Raw genomic sequence first — 12690 nt, forward strand, 5'->3', positions numbered from 1 at the left:
CACCCTGAGGGCCTCCGTCAACATAAAAGAGAAATATTTTGCCTTTCTCCTAGGCGGAGCCAGGGTTTGGATTCCAAAGACTGTTTACTTGGACTCACTCCTGTTTTTGCTGGAGAAGAGTAAAGCAGAAAGTTCCTTTACTTTGGCAAAGATGTGGTGCGCATGACCGCGCTCAGCCCTAATTTCAGATGAGCAAATAGAAGCCAACCAGTGGGTCGGTCTCCTTTCACCATCTCCGAGAAGAATAACGTCAAGGGTAAGAGAGAAAGAGGCGTCCTACATCCAGGTTAAGAGAAAGGAAGCGAGGTTAATCAATCTTCTGTTGACAAATATTGGACCTCAGAAATGAAAAACTCGAGGCCTCTGGGTGCTACCCCAGATTCGTCCTTCCTGCTTCCAATTCCAGCTCCTGGGCCCTCCTTGGCACAATGCACACCGCCCCTGGAGCTGCCCTCGCTGGGTAAGGTCTCCTGATAGCTCTTCATAAAGTCCTTCCCTCAAAACTGGAAGGAAGTGCTGGGTGCTGCTTGGTGGCAGAGTAAGTTCCTGCTGTTAATAGGATAGCCCCAATACTGAACGGGTTGCCTGGCTGTGGGTCCTCACCCGCGCACTTAAAAGGGACTTATTAATACTCCACTACAGGCACACACAAAAGGTTTATTTACAAGGGAAAAGGAAATAAGGAAAATGTACAACTCAGGGAGAAAATAGGGAAATAAAGTCTTTAATGTGTCCTACCCGATCCGAGGACCTGGAAACCCAAAAAGCACTCTCGGAGCTGGCCTGTCCCTGCAAGCTGGTGGAGAGCCAAGATGGGGGAACCCCTCCAAAGCCCACGTGTCTGGCTTTATACCAGCCTGGCTGCTTAACCCCACCCTCAGGTCCCAGCAACCTTCCCTTTGGTGGTGATGGGATTTGGAGTTTCCAGTGGCTTTGGCGTGGGGTGGGGCTGGAGTCCACAAAGCCTGTATGGCATCAGCTTTAGAACATCCTTTTCTCCCCCAATAATTGTACATAAGAAAGGTACCACAAACTTCTGTCAAATCAGAACGTTTGTTACCAGTCTCATCTTGAATACTAACTTGCATAGTATTTCAATTCAACCCTCAAACTTTTTCTAGATCCATCTCCATTCAGCTGCCTGGGAACACCCCCCCCCCATTCTTAACTCTCAAAAGCTGTGGGGAGGGGAGGGCATGGAAGGGGGGAGATTTGTTTCAAATGCAGGTTACTGAGCCTGGAGTTCCTAGAGACTGTGGCAGGTAGGTTTTAGGAAAAGGCATTTTTGACAGGTGCCTCAGGTGGTGCTGACATTGTCCAATGGCCAGTGCCATCCCCAGTCACCTCCCCAGTTTCTGAATGGGCTCTTGACAGATCACGGGGTGCTGCCACAGGGACTTCAGTCCTTTGTCCCCTCAGCAGGGTGTGCTGTGAGTTGCCACCATGGCCTCCAGCAGAGAGGAGTCAGGGTCCTCTTTTTCTGCTCCTGCCTGGGTCTTGCTCACTCTCAACAATGTAGCTTCTTTCAATTCACCTTCTATTTTCTGCTATTGCATTCTGTGGTATCCCTTACCCATCCCAGCAGTTGGAGCAAGACAGGCATGCCAGGTCCCCAGCGGGTGTGGATGGGGTCTCAGCTTGGCTCTTAATGGAATGAAGAAATTTCAGGTAGGTTGTAGCTAGGGAGTGGGAAGGGGAAGGAATCTGAGCACCCGAGTTTAACCAGCAACCTGGTCCCCAGCCACTGCCTGACATTTGTCAACCCCTTTTCATAGTCACTCCAAAGAGACATGGTGATGGTTCTAGCCCATTCTCCCTTCTCACAGACACTGTCAAAAAGCACCCTCGCCCCCACCCCCCCAGACACACCCCTTGCAGGGAGCTTCTCCATGGGCCCAACTAGATTGGGTAAAAAAAAATAATCAAATAGCTGCAGTTATTGAGCACTTAGTACATGCAGACATTGAACGAGGCAACTTAATAGACAAGTAAAAACAAAGAGAAGCAACCCCACACACACACACATACACATACATTATTCCCTCTACAGATGAGATAGTGTTTAAATAATTGTCCCAGGACACACCATCAGTGGCAGGGATAGGATCTGAGCTCAGATCTGTCCAACCAAACCTCCGAAGTTAAGTCAAAGCTAAAGAAAAGATGAAGCATCTTATTAATCTGCCCAGGGCTGTTTTGTCTCGGCAAAGTGCCCGGGGCCAACAAAGGACTGTGAAACTGCTTCACACCCAAAAAAAGGGCACGAAGGAACTGACAAAATTGAAGTGTTTAGAAACACTTATTCAAATGACATTATGAAGAGTAATTAACCATACGGAGTTCCATACAAATGATGTTCCACAAGTAGCATATGCACATACGATAGGCTGGGGGGCGGTCCTCAAGAAGGGGAGCCTACAAGTACCCGTGCCCACCACCACACCTCCCCCTCCCCACCTGGCTTTGCCTCTCCATCAACGTTGTCCCCTGCCCAAGTTACTATGAGAGAAACAGGCAGCAATGTAAAGGCGCCAGAGCACAGACCCCAGGAGATCTTGCTCTGAGCAATCTGACAGCCTCTTACTTTTGCTCTCCTCCTCCTCCTGGAGAATGGGCATAACATATTTGTCCCCCCTAGCTCCCCAGTACAGGCACACCTCATGTTACTGAGTTGCGTACGCTCTGGTGCATTTTGCAGTTAGTGACTGCAAGTGTTTTACAAATGGAAGGTTTGGGGTAACGTGGCACTGAGCGTGTCATCAGTGCCCTTTTCCCAGCCGGGTGTGCTTATTTTGTGTTTCTGTCACATTTATTAAGGTTTCTTTTTAAAGGTATGTACATTGTTTTTTTAAAAAACAATGCTTTTGTTTATTTAATAGACTATGCTATGGTGGAAGCGTAACTTTTATATGCACCCCAAAAGTCTTGTGACTCCTTTTATTGCAGTCACTTTTTTTTGCCGTGGCCTGGAACTGAAGCTGTAATATCTCCAAGGTGCGCCTTTAGTCACAGGATCCTGACGTAACCATCTTTTGATGGGCAGAAGTTCCCCTGGTCCTGCCAAAGAGGCTGGATTATAAAGAATGATAATGTCTCAAGATAGAAAATACAGGCTTAAATCAAAACAAGGGAACAGATAATTTTCATACGTGCAAAAGAATTGTCTTCTGTTATTCTGTTCCTTCCCAGATCTGACGGGTTTCCAGATTTCATAAGGGTGATTACTAACATATACATAGCATTTCACCTTCTGCCACCATCCTAACTCTCTTGCAAAATAAGTTGAACTAGTTCTTCTTTCTCTTCACAGATGCACTGTAACTGAGGAGCAGAGTGCTGAAATGACTTGTTCAGGGTCCCCCCAAATCATCAGAGCAACAGCCTGTAGGAACCTGGACATCAGCCCTGCTTAGTAGTCATTCAACCTCAGACTACCTTGGGATCTGTCTGAGCCTCAATTTTCTCCCATGGAAATGGGTGTAATTAGAACCATCCTTAAAATGTCAGAGGCATCTTTTAAGATTGTTGGAGGTTAAATGAGAAGGAGTAGGAAACTCACCTAGCCCAGTTGCTGTGTGGTTAGTGCTCAGTGCATGTAGGCATCATTATTATGTTGTATTACTATGGTTATTATTATTACCCAGCATACACTGCATGTTTTTTCTTTAAAGCGTCTCCCAAAACAACACATACATAAATTTTCTTTCCAGGAATAAAGATCTGAGATCTTAGCTCCTTGGGGAGATAGGACCAAAATGTCAGCCTGACTTTTTCTTGATTCTCAAGATCATGCAAAGACAGAAAGGTTAGACACAGAGGAGGAAAGCAAACAACAGATTAGAACTTAGACAAAAGACAAGGAGGATCATGTGGAAGGTTGGGCTTGCAGAACCCGAGTATTAAAGCTCCAGCCCAGTGATACACCCCTGACCCTTACAGCCTGGGAAGCCTGATGCCAGGGGGCAAAGTCTAAGAACAGGCCCTGGGTGCATGGGAGGACCCCGGCACTAGGGAACCTGGTTTCATTTCGTTGTTCACAACTTGGACCCACATTGTCATGGGAAAATATAAACACGTTAGTTCAAAGGTTGGATTCACACTTGGTGCTGTTATAAAGTTAGCACTGCCAGGCTAAGGTGCAGGGTAAGCCCTCCTGCCCCACCCCTTCTGTGCAGAGAATGTGGGGACAGAGCCCTGGGAGGCCCAGCCAGCCAGCTGTTAGGTCCCACCCCCCTGACTCATGCTACCCTAGATCAGGCTACTCTTGGGCCACCGGTGGTGAACTGGGTTCCCATCAGCTTTGCGGCAGTTCTTGAGCCATCTTGAGCTTGGCTGACCCTGGGGTTTACGTTGAAGGATAAATGACTTTAACCCAGACAGAAAGGGAACATCGGGCAGAATGCACACCCTGTCCAAAGTTGCTGAAGCATGGTAGCAGCTTGGGAAGGTCTTTAAGACGTACCAGATAGCTTAAGCCCTTTGATGGTGCTGGTTTTCAGTGTAGACCACAGGAAGAGCCACTGAAGGGCTTGCCGGAGGGGCGTGCCAGTTCTCTCCTTTAGAAAAAGAATTGCACTGGCCATTTGGAGAGGCTGCCGGAAGTGACTAGAAGCAAGTTGGCAAAGTAAGCCAAATCCTCCCTAAGATCCATCTACCCTCTAGTTATTTTGATGATATCTTTAGACAAAGAAGTAGCATAGGACATGAGAGAAAAGGGTAGAAAACTTGCAGAAAGCTCCAGTGAGCAGGGCCAGGGCCCATTAAGTCAAGCTTCAGTGCCTTAGGTGCAAAATTTAAGTCACTCAGTGTTGTGCAAATACCCCCAAGGAGGTTGGCTCCTTAAACGCTCCCCCCCTGGTGCCTCACCTGTGTCACTGCAGCCCTGTCCTGCTAGGAAGTCGGTGATGTGATTACAGGTCAGGTTCTGAGGGGCCTGGGTGGGGAACCAGCAAGCCTGGGTTCATTTGGGGAACTTTTAAATGCAAAGACAAGAGCACAGGCTGCAGGCAGACCTGGATCCAAGTCCTGACTATTCTTTATGATCTCAGTCAAGTTGGTTTCCTCATTTAGAAAATGGCAAAGCAATGTAAAAATACTGGGTACAGTGCTGTACAAATTCCAGGCATTCTCACTCATTTTGCCTTCTCCTTGGCTGGCACACCCTTGGAGAGCAGGGATAGCATGATGCACGAGGATGTTTCTTTTGGAAGCAGTATCGGTAAAAATAACTGCGGCGCCCTCCGCAAGGCTGCCTGAGTCTGTGAAAGGACATACTCCTCTGACGTCCCTGGCTGTTAATTATTTGGACCTGAATACCTCGTTCTCAAGAACATACTGCCTGTGTGTTTGGAAAATCTTCCTGGGGGAGTGAGGGCGAAAAAGCAGCACATTGCTTGCTTAGTGTTTTCATTCTTTGAGCAATTATTTATTAGGAGCTTGCTCTGTGCAAGCAGGTCCCCTTGCTGTGGATGCAAAGTGACTCCAACCCTCTGCCCGAAGCTTATACTCACTAGAGGGCGCTCTGGGGAGGGTCTGGGTGAGGGAGGCCAGGAAATAAACATGCAGTGGTGTCAACAAAGGAAACAATTTCTGGTAGTAACAAGTGGTATGAAAACAATGAAGCAAGGCCGAGGGCTGGAAGGGGCAGGAGGTAGCTACAGTGAAGGCAGTTGGAGGGAGGATTTTTCTGAGTGAGGGATGTTACAGTTAAGAGCTCAACCAGACCAGTATTCTGTGTGATGGGAGGAGTTGGACATCAAGTGCAAAGGCCCTGAGGTGGGAACTAGCAGCCTTGGGCTATGTTGTCTGCTTTGAGTCAAACGTGCAGTGTTTGGCCTGACATCTAAACAAGAGAGGGAACAAATAAATACATGTTCCTCGACCTCATCCATCTGTATCTATGTATGTATCTAATTCTCCATCCCTTCTCTGTACTGCTAATTTGGGTCACAGATAAACACTCCCATAGCACAGCTGCCACCCCCATCCCCCACTCCTTCCTCTATGACCTGGCCATGACTTCACCACTGATATTTCCTCTCCTCTCTAGAACCACAGAGCCATCACTGCAGAAGAAACACCTTACCATTTCCTGCCCAAGCTGAAGCCCAGCTTGTGTTCGTCCCCTCCTCCATTTTGCCTGCCCCTGTGTGGAGGCAGAAGGCTGCCCAGCACCTGGTGCCCGCATAAGGGGGATCCAGGCTGGGGCAAAAGGAGGCATCGCCTTAATCCTGCCCACCTCAGACGGGCTTCATCAGAAGGCGTGGCACCTAATTCCCGTGCTTCTGACAGAGTTCACAGTGTATTACAGAATTTCATAGTTGGCGTGGGGTTGGTGGTAAAACTATTCTAATTTTCATGTTAGCCACAAGGAGCCCGAGGGCCTCTAGGAAGGGAAGTAACTTGGTGAAGATCAGACAGTAAATCAGGAACAGGCCTTTGGGCTCTTCGTAAAGAACGGGTCAAGCACTTTAAAACTGCCAGAGACATTTTTCATCTCCATTTTTATACAGGGAGATTCAATGACTTGCCCAGGGTAACACAAAGCTGGCCTTGATTCTAACTGGAGATCCAGTGTTCTTATACTTTTGCCATGTTCTCTCCAGTCTGCCTCATAGAAAATCAGTAAGTATGCATTCTGGAACATTCTAAAGAGATGTTGGGGGAGAAATAAATCACCACCTTCCATGATTGCTTTTGTTCCTTGCTATTGAAGGTACTCAGTAAACTCACTAGAAGGGAATTTCTTTTTCTAGAAAAGTGGGATAATAAGTCTTCTTTGAAAAGGGTTTCCACACAGTCAAATATTAGTGCAGATTATTTGATGGTTTTCTCTCGAAAGAAACCCCCCCCCATGTCAGAGCTCCTATGGAATGGGGCATTAATAAACTTAATGGGGCTTGAGTGAGGAAATCCCATGTTTTGCAGTAAACTGGGCAGTTGATTATAATCTTTCCTATTGTTAGGGGGAAAGGAAATCCTGAGCCAAGTCCATACAGGCTTTGGGGATGCCACCCCCACTCCATCAAGACACTGGGAACTACAAATCCCATGATCCCCAAAGGGAAGTTGCGAGGACCTAAAGGCAGAGTTAAGCAGCCGTTTTCTCTGTTTGTAAATAAAACCTGCCATGTTGGGGGGGGGGGGTCTCGAACACTTGGCTCTTGTTCTTGGACACGCAGGTTTGGTCTCGGCAGGTCATTTGGGATTCCAGGTTGATGGAACGGGTAGGATGCATTTAAGAATTTATCTCCCTCTTTTCTCCCTGTCCCTTATAAATAAACCTTTGTCAACCTTTTGTGTGTGCCTGCAGTGTAAGTCCCTTTCAAGTGAGCAGATGAGGACCCACAGTCAGGGAACCCATTTTAGAGCAGGGTTGCCCTGTAATACTATGTTTCACCAAATTTCTCTTCTTGGTAATAGGTTTGCATTTTTATTTTAGACATGGCAAGGGGGTGGGAGAGACTTTTCTTAAAACTAAAGACCAACATATATATCCCAAGAGTCTCATGTAATCAGAGCCTATTTGTTGCTTCCACATGGGGTATAAAAGGTGACTTTGAAAAGAAAAGAGGACCTCATCTCCAGTCAAATGGCCACCTCCAGGTACAGGCAACTACTGTCTGTTTCCTGATGCAAGGTGCCCAGCAGAGGGGTGTTCAGGAAAGGGGAATGTGTAGGGATCCAGTAGTCCCAGCTTATATCCCAACTCAGTCTCTAATCGACTGTAGGGAGGTAGGTAAGAGCTTTAATTTCTTTAAGGTAACAGAAAACATATGTACAATAAAGGTGAAGAAACTGAGGCTTAAGTTAAGAAATCTACCAAAGTGTGCATTGCTATTTAATAACAGCTCTGGGTGTGAGACCTTCCTTTGTCTGATTCCAAGCTCTGCCCACATGGTACATGGCTTCTTCTTAGGATTGTCACCATCTAACCCCCAAAGGACACATCTGTGGATTGTGAAACATGACATCAAATTACAGGATTAGTTTTAAACTAACTTTCAGAATACTTGCATATGCCATAATATTAAGAACATGTAAGTATATATAAATAAAAAGTACATATACATATAGGATGGATGGATGGTTGGATGGATGGAATGGATAGGTAGGTAGATAGATAGAACTCCAAATGCATACTACATACCTCCACTGATCATTTTGGGAAAGATAGAATTCTCACAACTATGCTGCTATTACTGCTGGGTTAGGAGCCACAGGACAATCTCAGCCTCACTATCCTCCAAATCCCATTAGACCTCACATTTTATTAGCCAGTTTCATCACCTAGTTGAGTTTGTTATTACTGAAGAATCTCAAAATATTGCTGCTGGGGACTTTGAAAGTAGAGCCGCCAGGTATCCAAGAATGACAGTGCCTTCATGACCTCCCCAGGAGAGTCCCCAGATGGCTGTGGCCCCAAGTCTTGCCTCTCACCCACCTGCAGTGTGTGTTTGGGAACAACGTGCCCCTCCCATCTGCATCTGCTTCCTCTCTTGTAAAGTGGTGAGATTGGACTCAATGATGTTTGAAGTCTCTTTTGGTTTTAGGAATCTAGGAGGCATTTTGAAGAGGACAATAGTCACTTGGATGTCTGAGTTCTGGTATGTCCATCAAAATAACTACCGTGCCCTCTAGTCACATCTAACAGACATGAGTGGGCACAAGTGCCCTGGTGGGTCCTTGCTTGCCAATAAATGTAGCCACCAGTCTACCCAATTTTCAAAGCAGCCACTGCTTCCTTCCCTCCCTCCCACCTCTGAGACTCAGGGTGTGAAAGAAGAAAATGGGGACGTACCACCTTCTGACAACCAGCATGTTCAGGGCCTTCTACTTCCTTCCAAGGCCTGGGCTCCCTGCTCTTGCTTCCTCAATGCCACACAGCACCAGGAATAGCTTTTCCTAAATCCTGCCACTGCAAAGTATGTCCTTGGCAAAGCTCCTCCCAACTTTCCCTCTATGGCTTCCCAGTGGGTTAGGCTGGAAAATGATCCCTCATGGATCATTCCTAGGATAGAAACTCAGGGCACAGAAGCCTGTAAACTGGCCTGTGCTCTGTGCCCCTGCAGCCTGGTGGAAGGGCCAGTGCTCGAGCCTGAGAACCCCCGGGCCTACCTACATTAATGGCCTAGTGGCTGGATCTGCAAAGCTCAGTGGCTTTTGTCTGTCTCAGTCCACCTCCTTCCTTCTATTGATGAAAAGCCAGATGGCTCTACACTGGGAACAAAAAATAACCCAAAGAAGCACAGGGCTGGGCTGCAAGTCCAAGCTGGTCTCTGTGGCCAGGCACTGGCTGCCCCATGACCAAGGAAGGTCACTTGAGCTCTCTGCCTCAGATTTTTGAGCTGCAAAATGGAAGAAACAACAGCATCCACTCCTTGTGGTGCTAGCTGGAGAAGCAGGCAGGATGGGGTAGGTCAGGGACTTGAGGCCTCCTTTGCCATGGTTGTTACCTCCCAAGCAGTGTTCGCTACATGTCAGGGCAAAATCCCATCTAAGACATGCCTTACATTTGTTTGAGCCTATCAAATCAATATTCTTTCTACATAAACAACAGAGTTTATCATCCTGTTGACAGGGTCCTCTGCAAGAGAAGGTGGGAAGGAGCTTCACAAGATCAGAAGAAAGCTGGCGGGAGGTCAGATTTTGGTTTCTTTGGTTACTCTGTTATCTTTGGTCCCAGGCAGGTTGTGCATACTCCTCCTACCTTGTCCACTTTTATTTTGGAAAACAAAGCAGCAGTGAGACAAAACTCCCCACCCCTTGCTTATCAGACCCTAAGCTGCTGAGGACAGTATTGTTTTTTTTTCTTTGACTATATACTCCACCCAGAGGGGCCACAGGTACGCTTAGATTTTTAATAAAGAAGCCACACAAGCACCCTGATGCTGGGGGTTGGGGGTGGTTTCCTTCCTCTTACAGATTTTGCAGAGACCAAACTGTTCAAAAAAGGAAAACAAGCTGTCCACATCCAGGGAACTGCCATTCCTGCCAATTCCTGACTAATCACAAGGATGAAGTTTCCCTCAAGGAAAAGGAAAGAAAGTTGGACTGGAAGAGTGACAAAAGCCAGGAGAACTCTGGAGCCAGAATATAGAGCTCCCGAAAAGCTTTCTCCTGACCCTGCTCCTCTGTCCCTCTCGGTCCCCAGGGCAACTGTACTAAATATACGAGGATCTGGGGGAACTAGCCAGGACCTAAGAGGTAACCACTGTCCCTGCAAATTTTAGTTGGATAACTTAGCACCTGGGTAATAAATCGATGGCAGAGGGAACAAATTACAGCTGGCAACTGACTTGTGAAATTGACATATTCACAGAGTGACCCTTCCCAGCCATTCCTGCTCCCATCCCCAGTCAAATCCAAGTGGGGACACCCAACATTCCCCCACTCCCCAGCAAGAGGGGTCACTCACCCTCTTTGCAAGGCCAAGATGAACATACCACGTGCTGTAGCGAAGGCGGGTGGATGGCAGCTGGCAGCCTGCCTGCCTCACCCTGAACCTCTGCGCAGACCCCCCTGGTCTTGCGAGCCTAATCCTAAAGGTTAATAATAATCACAACAGGCAGCCCATCATTGCCTCCCTGTCTGGCTGAGAGGTTTACAACTTAAACTCATGGCAGAGGGAGAAATTGGCTCAATCACTTGGAGTAATGGTACATGGAGAGCCAGTTGGGCATGACTGCTATTTAACTCAAGGAAACCAGGCTGCCGCGCTTAACGTACGTACACACTAATAAACACGTCATGCTTCAAGGTGAAAATTAACACCACCCCTGCCCTCCCCATCTTGCTCTCCATTTGCCTGCTGACCTCATCCCGCTGGAATAAATGGGACAAGACTGGGGGAAGGGGCCACAGCTCCTTTAAAAAGGATTTAATGTTGATCTCTCCAAGGCCTTACCCCCAATTTTCAGGGGAGGGCGGAAAGAAAGATTCCTTGACTTTGCCACTCAGAACAGGTAACAGCTTCAGATCTTCCTGTGCATTTTCCAAGCAACACTGATGAGGTGGTTACTCTTACTGGCCCCTGTTTACAGGTGAGGGCACTGCAGCTCCGGGAGTTTGAGTAGTTCAACCCAAGTCACTGAGGCCCTGAGAGGGAGGAGGTGGGATTAAACACACAGCCATATGGGTAAGCCAGAGCTCCTGCTCTCAGCCTCCACGCCATGCTGGGGATTTATGGGGTGAAGGAGGAAGCCTGGACTGAGAAGATGGTTGGCTGAACTGTGTGCCCAGCAGTGCTTTCAGTCTCGGCTAGGCCCCTATCATGACGCCTTCCTCCCTGCTCTTCCCCAGCAGCCATGCTGCTTTCCTACCACAGACAAGAGCTCATGATGGCTAGTGAATGAGACCAGAGGTAAATCCACATCCACCCTTGTCCCCCTGCAACTCAGTCTCGGGCAAGAGGTAGCTAAGTAAAAATCGGTTCATAGGAAATCGAGTGAGTTGGAAACTGTCAGCTTCTTTCCTAATGTTGCCCTTGGCCCTGTCCACACAGCATGCTCCAGCCTCCAGATGGGCCTGCTCTCTGTGTAACCTGATTGTCAAAAGGACCTGGGGGCAGCCCCTTGTCCCAGGCCAGAGTCCCACTTCAGGCACAGTGGCCCTGCTTCTGACACAGTTAAGTGCCTCCTATTAAGCTAGTGCCCCTATTATAACAACCAACCCCCAAAATAGATCACAAGGACAAGTTTCCAGTTTTAGTTACAAAAATAAAAAGATACCAACTTTAATTTCAATTTCAGATAAAGAATACTTTTTTTAGTATAACTATTTTCTGTGTAATACTTGGACATACTTACACTAATAAAAGCATTCATCACTCAGTTAACATCCACATTTAACTGAGTGCTCATATTTTATTTGGCAACTTTGACATCAGCGGTTTATTATCCATTTATATAAAGTTCACAAATGAGTGCTCTTAGTAGGCAGGTAGCTCCCCTCCAACTTGTCACTCAGGGATCCAGTCTCCTTCCTTGGATCTGCCATCTTTAAATTACTCAGCTTCCAAGAGATGTAGATGCTCACAGGGTTAAGGGGCAGAAAAGGGAGGGGCATGGAGAATTCCACATGGGAGATTTTAGGGCCCAGTCTTAGTAGCAGCACAAGGGACTTCTGCACGCAACCCGTTCTTTGGCCAGATCTTAGTCATGTGGCCTGTACCTGACAGCAGTGTAAGCCGAAAAATGCAATCCAGTCAGCTAAGATGTGGTGAACACCTAATTGGGCCATGCCCCACCTAGTCATAGCAGAGCTCATCCGTCAGTACTTGTGCATGATGCTTATCTCATATTCTAGTCATGGATCCAGCTCGCAGTCCCACACCCACTGGTGTCCCGACCGGATCAGATGCTCCTGTCAGTCTTGGATGGTTTAACTAAAAGCCATTTGGGATTGGGAGTCTGAGGCGATTGGGGGAGTATGGCAGTGTGGTTCAAATCAATTCATTTCACTTCAGTGCAATTTAATAAATATTTATTAATGCCTCTATGATACTGAGAAAAGCTTGGTTCTAGGCTCTTGAAGGAGACATAAACTAATAGAACTCAGTTATACCCCCAAGGAGCTGCATACGATTAAATTCAACGGATATTCGCAACATTATCTCCATCCCATTGATTTTTAAAGGGTTGGTGAAAAACCCATCGCTACAAAGAAATCTGCCTTACAGATTTGGGTGTA

The 12690-nt window shown here is 47.2% G+C and overlaps 1 long non-coding RNA gene across 1 annotated transcript; it reads left to right on the forward strand.

The window, feature by feature from the left end:
* Positions 1-6071: 6071 nt before the first annotated feature.
* LOC119239873 (uncharacterized) lies at positions 6072-10271 on the forward strand. The gene is made up of 5 exons (XR_005124029.2): positions 6072-6301; positions 6513-6624; positions 8553-8606; positions 9581-9640; positions 9925-10271. It is a non-coding gene; the product is annotated as an uncharacterized LOC119239873 (long non-coding RNA).
* The last annotated feature ends 2419 nt before the right edge of the window (positions 10272-12690 follow it).

Source organism: Talpa occidentalis, unplaced genomic scaffold (genome assembly GCF_014898055.3).
Source record: "Talpa occidentalis isolate TD23 unplaced genomic scaffold, MPIMG_talOcc4v2.1 talOcc4.12, whole genome shotgun sequence".
Classification (NCBI taxonomy): Eukaryota; Metazoa; Chordata; class Mammalia; order Eulipotyphla; family Talpidae; genus Talpa; species Talpa occidentalis.